Source organism: Erinaceus europaeus, chromosome 4 (genome assembly GCF_950295315.1).
Source record: "Erinaceus europaeus chromosome 4, mEriEur2.1, whole genome shotgun sequence".
Lineage (NCBI taxonomy): Eukaryota > Metazoa > Chordata > Mammalia > Eulipotyphla > Erinaceidae > Erinaceus > Erinaceus europaeus.
The window spans coordinates 112,300,810-112,311,232 of NC_080165.1; the positions used below are offsets into that span (position 1 = coordinate 112,300,810).

The 10,423-nt window shown below is 36.7% G+C and overlaps 1 non-coding gene across 1 annotated transcript; it reads right to left on the reverse strand.

The window, feature by feature from the left end:
• Window positions 1–609: 609 nt before the first annotated feature.
• On the reverse strand, window positions 610–9,966 carry LOC103121101 (uncharacterized). The gene is made up of 3 exons (XR_009549577.1): window positions 9,811–9,966; window positions 6,845–6,867; window positions 610–1,179 (listed from the first exon to the last, which is right to left on the reverse strand). It is a non-coding gene; the product is annotated as an uncharacterized LOC103121101 (transcript).
• Between the last annotated feature and the right edge of the window lie 457 nt (window positions 9,967–10,423).

Sequence of the window (10,423 nt, forward strand, 5' to 3'; positions counted from 1 at the left end):
TACCTCAATAATAACTACTTGTAAAGGGTGATGAAGCTAATGTTTAATATTATTGGTGTCAGCCATTGGGCTAAGTATCTTGTAGATACATTCTAACGTCCTCATAAACAATATGATTAATGATCTGGTCATTAATCTCATTTTCTAAAAACAAAAAATAAACTCAAAGAAACTGAACAAATTACATAAACACAAAAAATAAAGGAAAGAGAATGGGAATTCAAATCTAGCACAGGTGAGAGCTTTGGTCTTATCCTTATACAAAGAGTTAACAAATGGGTACAAACTTGCAGGAAAGTTTTGAAAATTTGAATTTCAGAAACACAGTCTACTTTTGAGGAACAAATATTTGCATCCCCAGATTGATGGCTACTGGTTTCTTCAAAACAGACAACAGAAGATTGGGGAGAGAACCTGGGAGCACTCCTGCTTTGCCATCCACATTGCCCCAGTATAAGCTTGGTGCCTACCACCACAAAAGCAGCTGTGGTGCTATGATTGCATTCTCTCTCGCTCTCCCCCTCCCCCTTCTTTCTCTTCCCTCTTTCTCTGGAGGAGGCAATTTAAAGCAGAAAATCTCTGACAACAACAATTATAGACAAAAGAAACTAATTTAAAACAGTCACTTTATTAAAAATAGCAAATTTCACAGAGATTAAATTTATTTTGTTATCACTGGCCATTTGGGAAGCACAACAGTGTATGTACTGATTGTCTCATGTAAACTGAAGCAGGGCTGCCACAAAAAGCCTGTGCATCATCAACTTAACATCAATACTGGGATAAGTCTGGTGAGCTCAGGAAGGGTAAATCTTCAGCCCTAGCAATAACATTTAGCACAATGCATTTCAAGTATAACCCCATAAGGCAATAATATAAAGCATAGCAGCACAACCTTTGTATCACATTTCCTGATTAAACCTTCAATAAGGCTTAGTCCTCTGGTTAGGGTGAATTACAGCAAGCCAAATTTACTAAAAGCAGAATGTGGAAACAATCATTGCACTTGAACTTTAATTATTTTAAATCCTTATTTTTAGAAGATGATTCTCCTACTGGATTTAGCTGGGAAAGTAAATAACGCTGCTTTTCTTCAAACTGCCAGAAAGCAACTGCATTTCATTTTAGCTGGCAGAAGTATTTGGAACATCTTGTGCATCAGCCAAGTGGAGCTTCTGTCTGAATTTATCAGTCAAGAAAAAAATTGCATTCTGTAATGAGAACTTCTATCAAATCGCATTTAAGAGTTATGAGACAACAGTATTTTAAAAAGGAAAAGTGCCTGTGTTGCTACTAACATGCACTCACACAATGTCTAAGTGTAGTGAAGTACTCTTATGCCTGAGACTTCAAAGACCCAGGTTCAATCTCCCTCATAAGCCAGAGCTGAGCAGTGATCTGGTGAACAATAAGTAAAAATGAAAATAATATAAAAGTAGTAAAGCAGCTCTACTTCAAACATTTTTAAAGTATCACTGAATCAAAACTGTATTACATGTAGAGCACAGAATTATTTGAATGCATCAAAAATAATTTTCATAGTAGGAAGTTAATAGACACAAGTATAAAACTTGATTAGAGCAAATATAAAAACTTACATTAAAATGTTTTCATTTGAGAAGACAACACAATTTTATCATCTTTGAGAAAACAAATTCCTTGTGAAAGTAAAAAAAAATTAAAAAGTTACATCTTTCAAACTTTTCTATAATTTTCTAATTTATTTTTCAAGACTGGATGTAGGATGAGATTTCTGCATACTCACTTCCCTGACATCATCAGTGTTTTTCATTTTCCTTTTTCATTCATATTATTTACTTGTTCCCAACTTTTGGAGACCCTGTTTAAGCAGTGACACTGAGCATAATATGACAGCGGTTGTGAAAATGTACAGTTATAAGCACTGCCATCAAAGACATTCTGGTCCAACCAGAAGACTGAAATGTAAAAATAAATTGATAATGAGGCAGGGGTAGGTAGTATAATGGTTATGCAAAGAGACTCTCATGCCTGAGACTCCAAAGTCCCAAGTTTAATCCCTGCACCACCATCAGCCAGAGCTGAGCAGGGCTCTGGTTAAAAATAAAAAATAAATAAATAAAAAAAACTAACTTGAGGTACAGAAAACATTTTATGGAAGTAGTCAATTTTAGTGTTATTTGATAAGAAAAAGGGGGAGGCCAAAGGAACTCTAGGTAAGGTCTACAACCTCAACAAATTCACTAATATGAGTCTGAATACAATGCACTCTTAAGGATCCAGAGAACCAGCTTTGTGGGAATGGAATTATAACAGTATGTGTAAATTGTGATCATATTATTGAAGTCCTGGGGTCAGGGAGATATCATAATGATTATGTAAAACTACTTTCATGCCTGAGGATTAGAGATCTATTTCAATCTCTGGTACCACCACAGCCAGAGTTGAGAGTGTACTGATTAAGGCTAGAAATAGACCTTCCTTATTCAGTAATGCTTCTCCTAGGGATGTATTCTAAGGAGTCAAACACACCCGTCCAAAAAGATATGTGTACACCTATGTTCATAGCAGCACAATTCATAATAGCCAAAACCTGGAAGCAACCCAGGTGACCAACAACATGGCTGAGAAATTTGTGGTATATATACACCATGGAATACTAGTTAGCTATTAAGAATAATGAACCCACCTTCTTTGACTCATTTTGGATGGTGCTAGAAGGAATTATGTTAAGTGAGATAAGTCAGAAAGAAGAAGACGAGTATGGGATGATTCCACTCATCAAGAGAAGTTGAGAAAAAAGAACAGAAAGGAAAATGCAAAGCAGAATTTGACTGAGTTTGGAGTATTGCACCAAAGTAAGAAATGCTGGGGGGAAGGGGGAGGGTAACTTTCAGCTTCACTATAGGGGGTAGAGACAAACACCTTGGGTGGAGAGAATGGTGTTAACATCTACTCCTATTAAATTATAGTCTTTTTAAAAATTTTTTTATTGGGAGATTAATGGTTTACTAAATTATAGTCTTATAAATCATTAATCAATATGAGGGGGGAAAACATTGAATGTCTCAAAGTCTTTGATACACAGACTTCAGTTCTAAGTATATATTCCTTCAATATAAGTACTCAAGGTTTCAAATTAGTAATCTAGTCAAATTTTAACATTGGGCTTAAATTGTTAATGCATTTCTAATACTGACCTTTTTTTTTGAAATATTAAATCACCTACAGCCTTAGACCAGGAAGACCAGAAGCAACTGATCTTGTCAGTATGAAAGATATAGTTATTTTTAAATAGCATTAAGTGATATAAATCTTTGTAAAGTTTTTTATGGCACAGTAAATCCTAACCATGGGATTTTCAAAGTAAACAAATTCCCAAATAACTTGGTTATAACAGTAACTATCTATTGCCTTCTTAAACTCTAACATAATAGGAACCTCCCCCATTCTCTATAAAACCCATATTTCTCCCAGTCCCCGAACCTCTGAGGCTCTGCTCATTTTCCTTCATGCTTCTCTCAATCCATACCATTTGATACTGCATCTGCTGAGCTCAACCAAATTAATGCAATCAGTACCACCTCAACATGTTTCACTTTAGACTGTATTCAGAGATGCCAGGCAGGGGATGTCAACCCTTCAGCTCCATGACTCTGGTGAGACCTTTCCTAGGTCATAGGTCTCCTTAATTACATTTCAGGTGGCTCACTTCCTAACAAAGCCACAGAACCTAGATATAGAACAGGGCCCATGAGATAGGGCACATGTGCACATGTTGTATCCACAAGTTAGAGGAAAATATATACCTTAAAGTAAAAATGCACAATAGTTTGCAGTGACTCAATAAGTGCTGCAAGAAAGACCTAAAATAATAATTTTTAAAAAGACACCATAAAGTACTTAATCAAATAGTTTCTACTTAGACCTAAATACCCCCAACTATTCCCTATTTCATTTTCTTCAATCACTCTAAGTCCAACCGTGTCAGATAAAGTAAGGACTACAAAGATAAGGGCTAGATAAGGGCAAGAGACCGGCATACTTCAATGATGACTCTCTTGGTCACAATCCAGGGCCCTAGTCAGGGAATCCTGGGATTCCCACAAAGATATAATGGACCTAGACCCCCAACAGATCTCTCTCTCTCTCCACCATCACTGGTCATCTCCATCAGGAACAAGATCATAAACCCTCTTGTGGGGGCCTCTACAGGACATTGCCCTCAATGCAGAACAACAATGGTAGGGACTGCCCCATTCTCTGAAGGGAAACTGGGTCAACATGTTCTTCCACTAGAGGAAGTCTGGTCCTGAAATGAGTGCAGCCTAGAATGTTCCTAGCTATGGCCATGGAATGTGAGCTCAGACCTACAGGTATGCAGAGTTTTCATAGGCTCCTGTGCTAAATATGAACAGACATGGGCCCCAGATCAGATCAATTGGGTCCACAGTTAACAGTATTTATATACTTTTCCCATATTTGGAAACTACTCTTCCCTGATACAGTTCTCTAGTGCTATTCCCAACTCTGATACCATCTCCCCAGACAATACCTTTAGTCCATCTGCATGTTAGCTGTTGGGCTCAGACAAAAATTAGTAAATCACTGGCTCCTTGGAATATACCTAAAATAGACTTCCTAGCTCTTTCCAAAATGGAGACCCCAAATCTCATATGTTATATTCTTATCTTTAAGTTCCTGATTACTAAACAATTTGTTCTGCTTTATATCGTAATGCCTTTCAGCCACCAAGTTGCAATTGCTACCATGAGGCCAACCTGTCTTTCCTGGACAGACAACCTCACCAATGTGTCCTAGAACCCTACCTCTCCAGAGCCCTCCCCCACTAGAGGAAGATAGAAACAGGCTGAGAGTATGGATTGATCTGCCAACGCCCATATCCACTGGAGAAACAATTACAGAAGTCAGATCTCCCACCTTTTACAACCCATAAAGATCTTTTGTCTATACTCCCAGAGGGATAAAGAATAGGGAAGCTTCCAAAGGAGGGGATGGGATACAGAACTCTGGTGGTAGTAATTGTATGGAATTGTACCCCTCTTATCTTACAATCTTGTCAATCATTATTAAGTCAATAAAATCAATAAAATTTATCCTATCCAAAATTTTTAAATGAATCTTAATAACACCTTATTCTCTTAATGTGTAATGTGCAGTAAAATACTACCTACTTCCACAGGGAGGAAGAAATGAATAAAGTAAAACCTTCATATAATATCTAGCAAATTGTACATATCCATATAGAAGACAATCTATTAAGTTCTACTACTGGATTTGTATATAACTCTTTATTTCTTCCTGCTATTACTGACTAGTTCCACAATAAGAGTATGGTATAGTAGTAATAGTAACTTGTACAATGCAATTTATACACATATATTCTCTAATTCAGAAAATTTTCATATATGCATCATCACATTTAGTAACTACCCATATTGCAGAGATGTTAAAGCAATGTCCCAAATTACATTATTACCAAAATGTGAAAACAAATTTCAAAAATTAAATGTCTTGACTCTACAACCAGTACCCTAGCATCTCATTATGTGACACAAAGGAATGTCTTACCTCTTAAATGTAATCAGGTGTTTATTATTGCTACGTATCTCACACTGTGCTTATCACTGTGTTCAAAATACATTTTTAAAGTATATACATTTCAAAATATATTTTTAAAAGTCTATAACTGAATTTTGAGGGGAAGACAGAGAGTGAAAGAGAAAGACAGACACCTAAAGACATGCTTCACTGCTTGCAAAGCGACCTCCTTACAGGTGGGGAGCTGGGGGCTGGACAGGGTATCCATGTGCTTCTTAACTATGTACACTTAAGTGGTGCACTACCACCCGGCCCCCCACCTGAAATATGTTTTTTTAATATATTTTTTTAATTTTTTATATTTATTTATTTTCCCTTTTGTTACCCTTGTTGTTTTTTATTGTTGTCGTAGTTATTATTGTTGTTGTTGTTGATGTCATAGTTGTTGGATAGGACAGAGAAATAGAGAGAGGAGGGGGAGAGGGGGAGAGAAAGATAGACACCTGCAGACCTGCTTCACTGCCTGTGAAGTGACTCCCCTGCAAGTGGGTCCTGGGGGGCTTGAACCAGGATCTTTATGCTGATCCTTGTGCTTGGTGACACGTGCGCTTAACCCTCTGTGCTACTGCCCGACTCCCCATCTGAAATATTCTATGTAATACCATTAAGTACATTATGTCTGTATAGTCGGGTGTCATTAAATATCAAGTAAAGACTCAAATTTGTTTTTTTTCTTTTCTTTCTCTTTTTTTTTTTTTTTTTTTTTTTGCCTCCAAGGTTATCACTGAGGCTTGGTACCTGGACTATGAATCCACTGCTCCTGGTGGTCTTTTTTTTTTTCTAGATAAGGCAGAGAGAAACTGAGAGGAGGGGGGGAAGGGAAGATAGAGATAGAAAGAGAAAGATAGACACCTGCAGATCTGCTTCTCCCTGCAGGTGGGGAGCCGGAGGCTCAAACCTGGATCCTTGAGTGGGTCATGGAGTTCCAAACTATGTGCGCTTAACCCCATATGCCACCACCCAGACCCCTCAAATTTATTTAAATGGAAAATATAGTCTTGTCCTCACTTACCTTGATTAAAAACATTCAATATGTTGTTGCAAAAATGTAAAAGCCAAAGAAAGAAAAACTAAGCAAATCAGAAACAAAACATGCATACATGCAAAACAACAAGGAAATCCCCTTTTGGAAATCAAAGAGATGCACCATTAAACATGTAAGCATCTTTGTTCACTTAATTGGTATTATTTGCCAGAAATTAAAATTGAAAACTTTTTCTTGTCAATAAAAGACAAAGGATACATGGAAGAGTTCAATTCTTCTAACTGTAAGACAAAGAAACATAAAATTTTAATTTTTACAAAAAAAAATACCATAAGTAAATTAATTTAACCCAGAGCCTCACACTTGCACAGCATATGACTTAATGCTTAACTATCTCCCTAGTATCATTTTACCGTTTTAAAAATTAATTTCACTAAGTTTCCTTTAGATGAAAAGGCAGGATCCCAGGCAGGACTCAGTAGGTAAAGTGTGCAGCTATATGGGAGTGCAACGGGCAGAACCAAAGGAACTTTATGAATGGTACAGTGGTACTTTATGTCTCTCCCTCACCCTCAATTTTCCTCCTGCCTTCTCTCCCTTACCCATCTAAAATAAATAAATAAACATTTTTAAAAGGGCCAGGAAACAATTTAATAGCATAATACATTTATTATGTGGCACTGAGTTATTCATCAGCACCACAGTAGACATAAAGAAAAGAGGGGTCTGAAATTAGTGCAGCCTAGAATGTTCCATGAAAAAGGTCGCCATGGAAAGTGACCTCAGATAGACAGGGATGTAGAGGTTACACAGGTTCCTGTGCTAAATATGAGTAGACATGGGCCCTACGTCAGATTGATGAGGGTTACAGTTAATAGTATGTATATACTTTCCCCATATTTGGGAGTGACTCTCTCCCCTGATCCAGCTTTCTAGTTCTATTCCCAACTCTGACACTACCTTTCCAGACAATATTTTTAGCCAACTTGCTGCTACATGTGGGGCTCAGGCAAAAATCAGGTAATAAGCCCCTTAGAATATACCTAAAATAGACTTCCTAGCTTCTTCTAACATAAAGACCCCAAATCTCATCTGCTATATTCTTACATTTAGGTTCCTGATTATTAAACAATTTGTTCTGCTTTATATCTTAATGCTTTTCAGCCACCAAGTTGCAGATGCTACCATGACACCAACCCAACTTCTCTGGGCAGACGACTTCACCAATGTTTCCTGGGACCCCACCTCCCCAGAGCCCTATACCAGTTGGGAAACATAAAAATAGGCTGGAGGTATGGATCAACCTGTCGACATCTATGTCCAGTGGAGAAACAATTAGAGAAGCCAGACAATCCATCTTCTACACCCCATAAAAATCTTTGGTCCATACTCCCAGGGGGATAAAGACAAGGGACCCTTCCAGTGGGAAGAAGGATATATGGAACTCTGCTGGTAGGAATTGTATGGAATTGTACCCCTCTTAACAAACAATTTTGCTGATCATTATTAAATCAATAATAAAAATAAAATAAAATAAAATAAAATAAAGTAGGGGCTAGGGACCAGGCAGAGGCACATCTGGTTAAGCGCACACATTACAGTGTGCAAAGACCCAGGTTCAAGCCTCCTTGTCCCCACCTGGAAAGCTTCACAAGTGGTGAAATAGGGCTGCAGGAGTCTCTCTGTCTCTTTCCCTCTCTATCTACACCCCTTCCCTCTCAATTTCTGTCTCTATCCAATAATATATAAGTAATAATAATTAAAAAAAGAGGGGGCATGCACAAAGGGCTGGGTTCCAGCCCCTCTCTTCTCTCCTTACCTGCAGGGGGGAAGCTTCATGAGCAGTGAAGTAGGTCTGTAGGTATCTATATCTTTCTCTCTCCTTCTCTATCTCTCCCTCCCCTCTCAATTTCTCTCGGTCCTAATTTAAAAAAAAAAAAAAAAAAAAGACCACTGGCAGTGGTGGATTTGCCATGCAGGCACAGAGCCCCAGCAATAACTCTGGTGGCAACAGAAAAAAAATACTAATAAAGTTAAAAAGCTAAATTCTAAAGAAAAAATTTCCAAACTCACTTGTATAAGATACTTATAAAGAAGTCATTACATATTAAATATGTATAAAGTAGTGGCATTATGCATTAAAGAAGAATATGAGGATTAAAGCATATATATCATTGCTCCCACCACTAAAGTTAAAAGGCATTTTTTAAAAGAAGATATTTACAAGACTGAATGATATATAAAATAAAAAGCATTGAGAGTACAGGTGCAAAAAGTATGACAGAGGCCCTAGTGAGGGGTTGTATTGTTATGTGGAAAACTGAGAAATATTATGCATGTACAAACTAATATTGTATTTACTGTGGAATGTAAAACATTAATCCAATAAAGAAATTTAAAAAATAAAATAAATAAAATAAAAAGCATAGGTTTAAAAATTTTAAAGGTTATACAGTTTCCCTCATAATTGTTCTTTCTCTAGTGACAGAGAGGAGCAACATAAATCAATATTTTTGTTATTCATGACTATATAATATGAAACTAAAATATAATTCATTGTATTTGTTTCATTCCCCAAAGAAAGTCAAAGACGAAGAAAATTTAATTAACACTTCTCAGCAAAAAAAAAAAAAAAACTTATATGTGCTATTGGGAGCTGAATTGTGTACACCCCAAATTCATGTTTTCAGTCCTAAACCCTAGTACACTAGCTGTATTTACAGATAACAAACAATTAAACTTGAAGAAAAATACAATAAAATAATTATAAGGATAATTTTATTGGGGTTGGAGAGGTGCTTGGTAGTAGAGCAACTAACTCCATACACACTTGAAGCTCTGGGTTTGAACCCTGGTACCATGTGAGAGAGAAACAAAAACAAAAGAAATAGCGTACCATAGACAGTGCAGCAATGCTCTGGTGCTTCTCATTAAAAAAAAAAAAAAGTGGATCAAGGAGGTGACTCCACCATAGTAGAGCATATGCCTCACATCCATGAAGCCCTGGGTTTGTGCCCCTGAACCACATGGAAAAAGAATGTTTTTTAAAAGAATAAAGAAGATGAGGTAGATAGCATAATGGTTATGCAAAATGGCTCTCATGCCTGAGGCTCCAAAGTCCCAGGTTCAATCCCCCACACCACCATAAGCCAGAGCTAAATAGTGCTTTGGTTAAAAAAAAAAGAAAAGAAAAAAAAAGAGTAAAGAAAAAGAACTATACTCACATCAGAGAGAAGCCTATCCAGATTAGAATCACTGGCTGTTTTTCTCTTATCCTCAGGAAGTTCTTCCAATTCCCCATAGAGCTCCAAATTCAACCGAGCTAATTTCTCCTGCATTCCCCGAACGTGCTCCATCTGTTCGATGGAACATTCATTTCCTTGGGGAAACATTCCAAAACATTAATAAAGTTGCAATATTGTATTACAATAACACAAAGTTGTATTACAATAGTTCAAATTCTCTATATGAGGTAAACTTCTAAACTCTAGGTCCTCTAAGAAATTGCTTTTTCTCTCTTGTGTAAATTACGTTGTTTCTACTACATATTTTCTTTGCATAATTAAAATCTAATTTCTGACAAGGAAGACAACAATGATTGTAGGCATTAGTCAAAGATAAATAAATCATACCTTTGATAGAGAAAATGACAATATATAGAAGCAACACCATCTTCTAATCATATCTATTTTGACACCTGCCATTTGAATTGAGTAGCCCAACGTTTTATAATAATTTGAGTGAAATAAAAAGTCCTAAGAGAATTTTAATCATGAGACATTTTCTCAGCCAAATATATATTCTTCCTTAAGAAGTACAAATAAGAGGAGTTGGGCG